The sequence below is a fragment of the Perissodus microlepis genome, chromosome 7 (genome assembly GCF_051167445.1).
Source record: "Perissodus microlepis isolate ML-2025 ecotype Zambia chromosome 7, ASM5116744v1, whole genome shotgun sequence".
NCBI lineage: Eukaryota > Metazoa > Chordata > Actinopteri > Cichliformes > Cichlidae > Perissodus > Perissodus microlepis.
This window is the reverse complement of record NC_140467.1, coordinates 21,004,494-21,014,522: the sequence shown is the minus strand read 5'-3', so window position 1 is coordinate 21,014,522 and position 10,029 is coordinate 21,004,494. Positions and strand designations below refer to the sequence as shown.

At 38.7% G+C, this 10,029-nt stretch overlaps 1 protein-coding gene across 6 annotated transcripts in view; it reads left to right on the top strand.

The window, feature by feature from the left end:
- Window positions 1-495: 495 nt before the first annotated feature.
- ppip5k1b (diphosphoinositol pentakisphosphate kinase 1b) overlaps window positions 496-10,029 on the top strand; it is a 46,285-nt gene continuing 36,751 nt past the window's right edge. For 5 of the 6 annotated variants that reach the window (XM_084934085.1, XM_084934084.1, XM_084934083.1 and 2 more), the window contains exon 1: window positions 496-680. The gene's annotated coding sequence lies outside the window, so the exon portion shown is untranslated. Of the gene's footprint in view, window positions 752-10,029 lie in introns of all 6 variants that reach the window. The other variant, XM_084934081.1, reaches the window with a different exon arrangement.

The window sequence follows — 10,029 nt, the reverse complement described above, 5'->3', positions numbered from 1 at the left end:
AGAGCTGAGATGTAGATAGCTTGGACGTGTACAGAGGAAGGACAATATGGAGCACCAGGCAGAAGGGAAAGACAAAGACCACAAGAAGATCAGAAGATCCATGAATCTTCTCTGATCCACAAATCTACAGAAAACATTTATGGATGTAGTTAAGGAGGATGTGCAGACTGTTCGTGTGAAAGAACAGGAAAGATGGGGTGAGATTCAGGCAAATGATCGACCTTTGGCGACCCCTAGAGGGTAGAAGAAAAAGAAGCTTTTTAAATATCTGAATTTTCATTTATGTTTTTAAGCGCAATTTGTAATTTTTGTATACTTTAAAAAATCCATTAAACAATTCTTCTATCATTGCTGTGCAGATTATATAAATTTTTTAGACTATACCCTTTTATTCATCTCACCTTGTCTGCAGCGATGCACAATTTGGCCGCTAGGTGGGAGTAACGTCACAGCTTTGACAAACGATACCTTCCGAATAAAAAAGGAGAAAAAAAGGAAGGAAGCAGCAGCAGCAAAGCGCCAGCACTGACCTCACGTGAACTTAAAATGTCGTTTACAACTTCACAGGCAGTTCAGAAGTAAAGAGAGAGGTAGTAGCCGTTTCCCTTCAGCTCGGGTCAGTCAGCGGAAACAAGGAAGTGAGCAGCTGACTGACTTCCAGTTGTTCTCTGCTGCCGCTGGTAAGACTTGTTCACTTTAACGCTTTGTGTTGTCTCGTCGCGGCGGAGCCGTGTGTTCGGAGAAAGTGTGGGTATGTGTTTTCTTTTTGTTTGCTGGACTTTGTAGAAATGAAGAAAAGCAGCGCAGCTTTTTGTACCTGGCGTGTACGTGTGCGTGAGGGGTGCTGAGTGGTGGGCAGGCTGGCGCACAGATTTGTGAGTGTATTTCGTTTCTCTGTGGAGCCACGTTCCGATTTTTAAACCTCCAAAAGCCTCATTCATTGTGTTTGAAGCGAAAACGGAGGGAGACCTGTAGTGTTTGTCCCTGTTGAGGTGTGTAAAACATTTAGAGAGCGAGGGGTTTGCTATTGTGCAAAAGCCATAGTATCAGAACTCTTCTGAACCATTTCCTGAACATGAATTCAATGTAAAACACACTGCAAAGAGACTAGGAACACGTGTGTGTGTGTGTGTGTGTGTGTGTGTGTGTGTGTGTGGCTTCTAACAAGGCGAATACTTGTGTCCAATGAATACGGAAATCGTTTTTTGTTATTCTAAACACAAAAAATGCTTGTCTTTATTTTTGTTTACTTATTTATTTATTATTCAATTTATTTTCGAACTATTTTGGTTCAGAAGTTGAAAAAACGAGTCAGCTGTAAACAAAGATCACAACTATTATCAGTCTGGTCCTCCGTTGGAGCATTTGGAGCACATCCTCTTGTGAAACTCTTGTGAAAAAAGGAATAAAAAAAGAAAAACGATCTACACAAAACCCTTCACCTAACTAAACGCTACCTGGTTCACAACAAACTATTGTTCTAACTGACGGTGTTCAACAGATCCGCATTTTTTACATCGCTATAAAAGGATCTATTGACTCCAGACTTACCTGGAACAGTAATCAGTTGTTTTTGTCTTGGCTTTGGCCTGGTAAGTGTTACAGGGATTGGTAACGTGGATAGACAGGCTGTTTTAAAAACATTTCATTAGGCTGTTTTATATTCTTTCATCTTAAGTGAAGAAAATGGCCTAATGAAGTGTTTTTAAAACAGCCTGTCTACCCACGTTACCAATCCCTGTAACACTTACCAGGCCAAAGCCAAGACAAAAACAACTTAAGAAATGTTGGCCACTCTTTATGTATTTTCATTTTCAGACTGAACCTAATCATCACGTGCTATAACTTGTCTGGTTTTGTAATAATAAAACAAAGCTTTTGTTGAACTCAAATTAAAGTCAAAACTGTATCAAGACAGTTGGGTCAGGTCACGATTACAAAAACAGCCCTGCTGTACTTACCAACTGTATATCATATATTAAAAGACTTTGAACATTTAAAACTGTCTGAGAGCTGAGCTCTTGTTTGGGATGCATTCTCTTCTTGCTAACTGAGATGAGTTGGACTTGATGAGCATAAAATCTGAACATCATCTTTGAACACAAAGTTTTTGTTATTTTTAAGCATCTCCTCATGTAGAGAGAGAAGGTTTATTTCAAATAACACATTTCTATAGTAAATAGTTGAAAAACATGAACTTTTAATTGTTTGTCTAATACTTTGGCGTTGTATATGTGACCATAGGTGAGCTCTTTATCAGTAGAAAGAGCTGTAAAAGTAATAAAAATACAGTGAACAGTCCAAAATGTCTGCCCTCCTGCACATTTTCCACAGCCAGCCAGTTTTTGCTGTGCTGCCTCTGGCCCCGGGCCTTATGTTTGACACCCCTGCTCAACCGGGTTCAGTGTAAGGTAGCCACACAGTTCTTTACTCACTCTTTAGGATTCCTCTGTCCTCTCACCCCTAAAGCCATTTTCAGAGCTTTTTCCTTTATGAGAGGTAAACCAGTAAAGCTGCGTAATAGTGGAAAAATCAGGTTGTGTATCTTTCAACCTAACATAAATGAACCTATTAGTTTACAGAGGTCGTGTGTCCTGCAGTAACACTCTGATAAGTGTATGTAAGTAGTGGACCTTTATACTGGCAAGCCTTTTATGGGCTCTTTTTTCCCCCAGTGAAGGCAATTTGTATTTGCATGCAAAACTAATTGTGTGCTCAGTGCATAATAAATGTATAATCTTGTAGTGGCCGCTGTACCTGCTGTTCCACTGGCTGTGTCATAAAAACGTCACACGCATGTTATCTAGCTCTCCACGGTGATATATTTCAGGGCTGATGTTCACCTGTGCTTCAACAGGAGGCTTTATTGAATATAATAATTAACAGCTTTGTTAATGATTTAGTTGTTAACAATTGTTGGAGAATAATAACCTTTTCTTTGGACCATCTCAAAAATTATGCTTCAGTGACTCAGTAGTTTTTTGTGTTTAATAAAAGGGAGCCAATAACTATAAAATCAGTCCACGGAAAACAAATAGTCCAGCCACACATTACGTCTCTGTATTTCTCATTTGATAGCTAATCACAGAATTGCTGATGGCTAAATTGAACTAATGACCGACTCCTCCCCGTCATTATGGCGACACCAGCGAACTGTGGCAGATTGTCTCAAAGGTTAAAAGCCTTTTATTGGAGCCCTGTTGCTGATCTCCGGTGCTGCTGTGATGAGATGACTAATCCCCCCCGGACAAGGAGCTGCAGGTAACAGCTGGGAATGTTATAATTTAGCTGCCTAATTTATTTATGGGCGAGCAAGGTTTTTATTTTTCCAGGGGAACAAAAGAACAGGCAGACTGGAGAGGATGCTGTAGTCATTTTTGTGTGTGGTGCTTTTGTTTATGTCTGTTTGTTCTGCTTTCTTATAGAGAAACATTAACTAATGTGACTTCAGTGGAGCTTCGGTGGTACTGACAGATACAAGATTTCTATTTAGTTTAACAGCAGAGACTGATGCTCTAAAGTTCAATAAATAAATGAAATACTCTCACTTGCCACTGTATTAGGTACACCTTGCTTGTATTGGGCCCCCTTGCGCCTTCAGAACTGGCCGACTCCATAATAGCATAGATTCAACAGAGATTTTGTTCCATATTGTCGTGATGGCATCACACAGTTGATACAGATTTATCATCTGCACATCCAGTTTCCCTTTCCTCCGCATCTGCATCCTGCTATATTGGATTGAGATCTGGTAACTCTTGCAGTCAAAGCATACACTTATTGGATGGTCTTTATACCACAGCAAGATGTTATTTCTCAAATAATCCCAGCAAAATGCTTGAAAATGCAAGCTCCAATACCCAGATCAGATGGAGAAGTTTGTTTGCTTGTGTGAATGGGTGTGATTGGGTGAATGTGGCATGTTGTATAGAGCGCTTAGGGTACTCCGGTAGAGTAGAAAAGTGCTATATAAGAATCAGTCCATTTAACATTTACCAAAAACCCTCCAGAGTCTGAGGTTCCTTTCCTCAGGGTAGCTCGGTGTCCCTGCCACAATATTAAGTTAAGTTTGAAGTTAAATAAATGTTCTACTCTATTTTTAAATATTCAGGATTTATGTAATTTATATTTAACACACTCACTCATCTCACACATTTATTAAATCTAGACATAGGTGGTAAGCAGCGGCATTGCTTACTACCGATGTGTACGCACCGTGGATACCTCATGAATGCCAATCCGATCTTCAGTGTGCACTATACCTCGAAATATCGTAATGGCAGTGGTGCTAAGTCATGTTTAAAAGAAAGCTGATAGCAAACGCACGCGTTGCTCTCACTGAGCCTTTGCTCTGGCCCTGCCCAGTTATTTATATTAGAATAACTCTAGAATCTGGAATGCTAATTAAAACTTGCACTGCTGTGAAGTGTTTGCATTCAGGTGTTTCTGGCCGTCGCGCTATATTTCGCTCTGTTCTTTAACTCTGTCTTACTGGTGGCGTGCTAAAGGTCATGACCTTGGTGTAACAAAGACTGAATGACCTCAGGGTCACTGTCGGTTACTCACAGCAGTTATAGATGTTTATTTACAGTTTATATCTGTTAGCATTCTTTGACCCTCTGGCCAGCAAGAAGGGCTTCCACTTGCTTTACTGCGACCTGTCATCGCCTCAGAGGTCAGTAATGATAAGTTATCTTTGGGCAGTGGCTGGCCTCCCAACTCCCTGCCTTGACTCCTCCCCTTTTAGTTTGTGTGTTGCAGAAGAGGACACGGTTATTTCTGGGTACCAAGGTTAGCCAGGGTCACGTGTGGGATTCAGCTTACGTCCGTCCTGGCTAAAAGTCCAGGACACGGGAGGGACATGTCTGCTCTTCAGCAGCCAAAGCATTTAACTGTGCCACTAAAATAATCTGCTCCGCATGTGAGTGGAAGTCATTCAAAGACTGTGGGGCGCGTGCAGTTGGCTTATGTGCCATCACTGAGAGCTGATATGATCTGCCTCGTCTGTTCCCGACGACTTTTCCCCTGGAATCAGCGGTTTGGTACGGGTGGATGGGTCAGCATGGCAGTGGTGTTTATACCGATGAGAGATCTGGATCTGGGTTTGTGTTCTGTTTGTGGACATAACAATCTCATACATTAGCAAGCTTCTACTTTAAGCTTGGCTTCATTTCACGTATGGCTCATGGGTTTTGGCTCAGCTAAGAGGGTGTGACACATCAGCTTTGCGTCCTTATTGTGTGGTCTCGGGTAACATAACAGATAAGCTGTGGCCCTACAGATGCTTATTATATCAAAATGCTTAGGCTGCAAGTCTTAACAGTTAAGCAACTGGTTTCACTATGGCTAGGCCACTTTCTTCTCACCTGGGCCACAGGTGATGGGACTGTATCCTCACTGTCTGCCTGGCTTAATTCACAAAGGTATAATGACCAAGTATATGTATATGAAAGTTGTAAACAGAAGTTTCAAAGCGAACACTTTCATTCTGCGTCTTTTATTCTAATAAATCAGCTTTTTTTTTCTTAAATAAACTGTCAAGTCAACTGTAATTAACTCCTTTTTTCCTGCAATAATAAATGTAGAAAAAGTAATGTGTGTGACCTTTTTGGTGTCCGTTCCCACTTCCCAGTTTATGGGCGTTACTTGTACATATTGAGCTTGGAGTTTGTTTGCATTAAGTTCTGCGTTGTTCTGTGTTTTTTGTGAATGACGTATATCAGTTGGCTGATATTATCAGATGATTGTTGCCTTTCATAGATATACTTGCATTAATATACTGGATGTTGCTCAATATGAAAGCTTTACGGATAATTGCTAGTGGGAAGCCACATTAGCAGTGAATGGTTTGAAACTCCATTGTTTTCTGGCCATTGTTACAACAGTGGCGATAGCGAAACAGCAGCAGCAACAAAGACGATGGCAGGCAGCAGCTCTGGGTTCCATTTCCTCGAATGCCTCTGGGAGATTAAACCTTCAGTTATGCATCAGCATGTTTTGAAGCAGTTGACTGATAACCCTGACCATAAACTTCTTAGAGCAAAAATCTAAATCGGAGCAGTTGAGATCTCTAGATCTACGGACACCTAAAACAATGAATGCATTGATGAAAATACTTGGAAAAGTAGAAGATCTACACTTTACTTTAGACTTGTTCATGGTACTACATATGGTAACACATAGAACAGAGGTAATCAACTAAAACTTAACAAATTCTGGGTCAAATCTGCATCAAAACTTAAGAATTTCCAGAATATAAAGTTCCACATGCATTATCATTCAGTGCGAGATATTCAGAAATAGCCCGGCAGTTGTGGAAGTGTCTGTAAACAAAGTACAATTTAATTATAAACTTCTACAATAAGTTGAAGGGTACTCTAATAACAAAATATTAATAAAATCTTATTTTCTCTTTTCACATGTAAACGATCTCAGTTTAAGACTCTCTTTTCTCTCTATCCTTCCCCTGACTTACTTTTACAGACTTCTGCATCTCGTGCCTTTATGCAGTCTCTGTTTTCACACGCTCTCTGAGTAAAGGATTTGAGAGGTTGAGTAGTGTCACGTGGGATGAGTTATAAAGCACGTGACTTGTCTCCTGTTTCCTGTGTGCAGTCAGTGAGTGCCGCAAAGGCGAAAGAAATGGTTGCACAGATTAAAAAAACATTACCGTAAATAGGAGAAATGTTGCATAGCGTGAAACAGAACTGTGTCTGACACGATCATACTGGGGATCTTCTCACTCAGTTGCATCATGTAGACCCAAGACTAGGCAATAAAACTGCCTTAAACCATTTACAGCAGTCTGAAGCTTGAGATTTAGCTTCACGCAGGTTGCATGTCCATACACGGACATCATAAACAGTCTTTGTATGCATTTATATGATAGGTATCGAGCTGTTTGTATTTTCTATCTTAAGAATGTAAATGCTAGCTAGAGTCAAGGCTACAGTTAAATGTACACGTGACTCGATAGAGGGAAGGCCTGGCTTCTGCTTGGGCCTTGTCGTTATGGAAACAACAAGTAGCCAGACTGGCTCTTTAGAAAACAGATATTCATCTAAAAAAAAAAAAAAATCAGAGTTCTTGATAAGGACAAGTAGTTGCAGAACCTAAGCTACAGCATGGGCTCATATTTATGAAAATGACAGGATCTTTTAAAGATTTTTTTTCTATCAATTAAATGTTTAAATTCAATTGGAGGCTTAAGCTCCTCCTCGAGTGTCTAATGAGAGTTTGCAGTGAAGATAAAGCTGGGACTGATTTCACTGATGCATCAGTCTGGCACAAAACTCTGTTTTCTCACACGTCTGTCTGATGGCTGCTCTGTTTTTCTCGCAGCACATTATTAGTATAAGCTTCTTTTGCCTGCTCTGTAATGACAAGGGGATTCCTCAGCACTTAATTCCTTATGTTTGATTTGGCAGGATTTTTTTTTTTTTTTTTTAAATGCCAAATTCCCTTGCTGACACAACGCTGAAAGGATTTGTCTCCCACAGATTATATGCATAAGTGCAATGTCAAACATCGAGGAATGAACATGAATAGACTTAAATAGGATTTAAAAAATAGCAATGTACAATGACTGACAAATTAAAGGAAAAACCTGAACTCTTGACTCCCTACAATGTAGGAATCCAATGGCTCTGGTCAGCATTATGCTGGCATGGGTGGGTCTTCTGAAACTTATGTTACAGTATTCACATCCACAAGCTGCCAAGAGACATAAATTTTGTTATCAGAAGGTGAACACAGGACACTATATACACATACACATTTACATAGACAAAATTAGAAAATAGTACAGCAACTAGTCTTTCAGAGTCACCAGAGATCAACTCAGCCCACCTTTCGGGGGGGTTTTGCCTGATATAATGGATAACTCACTCCATCACCATCATCAAAACACAAAATGAAGCAAGAAAGGTGTTTCATGCTTCCTGTAGGATGGTAGTTTTTTCCCCTTTCATACTATTTACAAAAAAAGCTACAAATTATTTGGCTTTTTAGATGATTTATACAGAACTCATATATTAAAAATAATTACAGTTTTTTAAATACCTCCGCTTCCATTTGGGAGGTTTTATGTATCAGGGCGTAAAAATGATCTTTTCCTTAGTTCTTAAAATACAACTTAAGATAAACTGCAACACAAGATGTCATACTGTGCCATTATTAATTTAACAAACTAGTTAAAATGCAAAATCAATGAGTGGAAAAAAAAAACCAACAACTAGGGTACGCACATAAATATTTGGGTGAGTAGTAGCCGGTTGCTGCTAATCAAATTCACTTGATTATCATCAGCAAGTGTGACCACCATTTTTGGCAGTTAGCAGCATTCAAATGTGTTAACAAATGATAAGGTAGAAAAATATCAGAAGTGAGAATCATTCAAGATACAAAGAGTGGAAGCAAATTCACCCGATGTCAGAAAAACTGCAAAAAACAAAACAAAAAACCAAAACAAGAGCAACAGCTCAGACTCTACAGGCCACAGTTACCATGTTAAATGTTAAAGTTCATGACAGTACAATTAGAAAAAGACTGAGCAGGAACATGGCAGCACAGCTTAGGTTTGCAAAGTTACAGCTCAACAAACCATAAGACTTGTGGGGGGTCATTCCTATTATCCAGTGCCATTTGAATCCCTGTGACAGAAGTGAAAAACTGATCATTACTTATTTCTGAAAGCTTGCCTTATACTTGTAACCCACATCTACCATAAAATGCAATTATACGTGTCAGAAATTATTTAACCTAAAATCCCACATCCCCAGTTACCTTTGTTTAAGGTCAGTTACCAAGTAGATCGGTAACAATTATCACTGTTGCAATCCTTTGCATTCACAAGGACCACAGGAAATGTCACTCTTTTGTTCTTTCAAAATGGTTCATTGATGTGTTAAAGCATAACATCCCCACCCTGTGACCCTTATTTACAGTTCAAACTGATATTGTTTTTGTAATCTTGATCATATGGATGATAAACATGTTGCAAATTCTTTTGTCTTCTGTGTGTGCATTTGCATGTGCGGTTCTGCATCACATGAGTAATCATAGCTGACTTGAGCATAAAACATCTACCCTGTTACTGCTTTGCATACTAAAATGGTAACGTGCACACACTACTGGGCAGGTTGGTCATTGATGTGATATGCATAATGTTTGAGTGTTTTTAATTTATTTTAAGCATGACTTGTACAGGTTTACCCTATAAAACCTCTTAGTTTCAATATTTTTCCGTGCAATCATGTAATATAAATTGTTTCATATTTTGGTATCTAAACCACAAACATGTCAGGCAGTGAGACTGCCCACGTGAGGAAGACTATTAAAACTATTACAAGTTGTGTTTACACGATAATGATAGTAAATTTGAAAGGAAGTACGTTGGAATGATTTTATTTTTAATTTTTTATCTTGTGCTGTTGAAAAAATTAAAATAAGCAAGCTTTATAGCCGTTTGAGTTTTAGCTCTCTCTGAAATTTGAGTATGAATAACTTCAAAAAGGTGGACTGGTATTCCTTTCTATGCCAGGTGCAGCTAGCATAAAACTAGGAACATATTAACTTGTCATGAAATCTTTATTGTATTTAAATGTTATGTGTATGCTCTTGTTATCAAAACCAAAAGTGAATACAGGTGTCCAGGTATTTTTATTTAAATAATGTTAGAAACTCTTAAACATTTTAAAGGATTATAATTTCATTAAACAGGGTGAATTAAGCATTTCATATAATGATGTAGTATGAGATTGTACAAATGTTGTTTGTTTTTGTTATTTGCTAAGCCCTAGCCATGAAACAAAATAGATCAAACTGCATTAAAATTTCTTTTCAATTCACATATTTTAGATTAAAGCTAGGTTGTACTTCAAAACAGATCATTAATTTTCTTTGAAATACTTATCTATTAACACCCTCTTAAAATTCATTTCAGCTGTTAGAAAACATAAATATGAAAGCGACTGTACATTCAAACCCCTTAGTAATAGAGGTGAGATTGTCTCGTAACAGGGGGAAGAT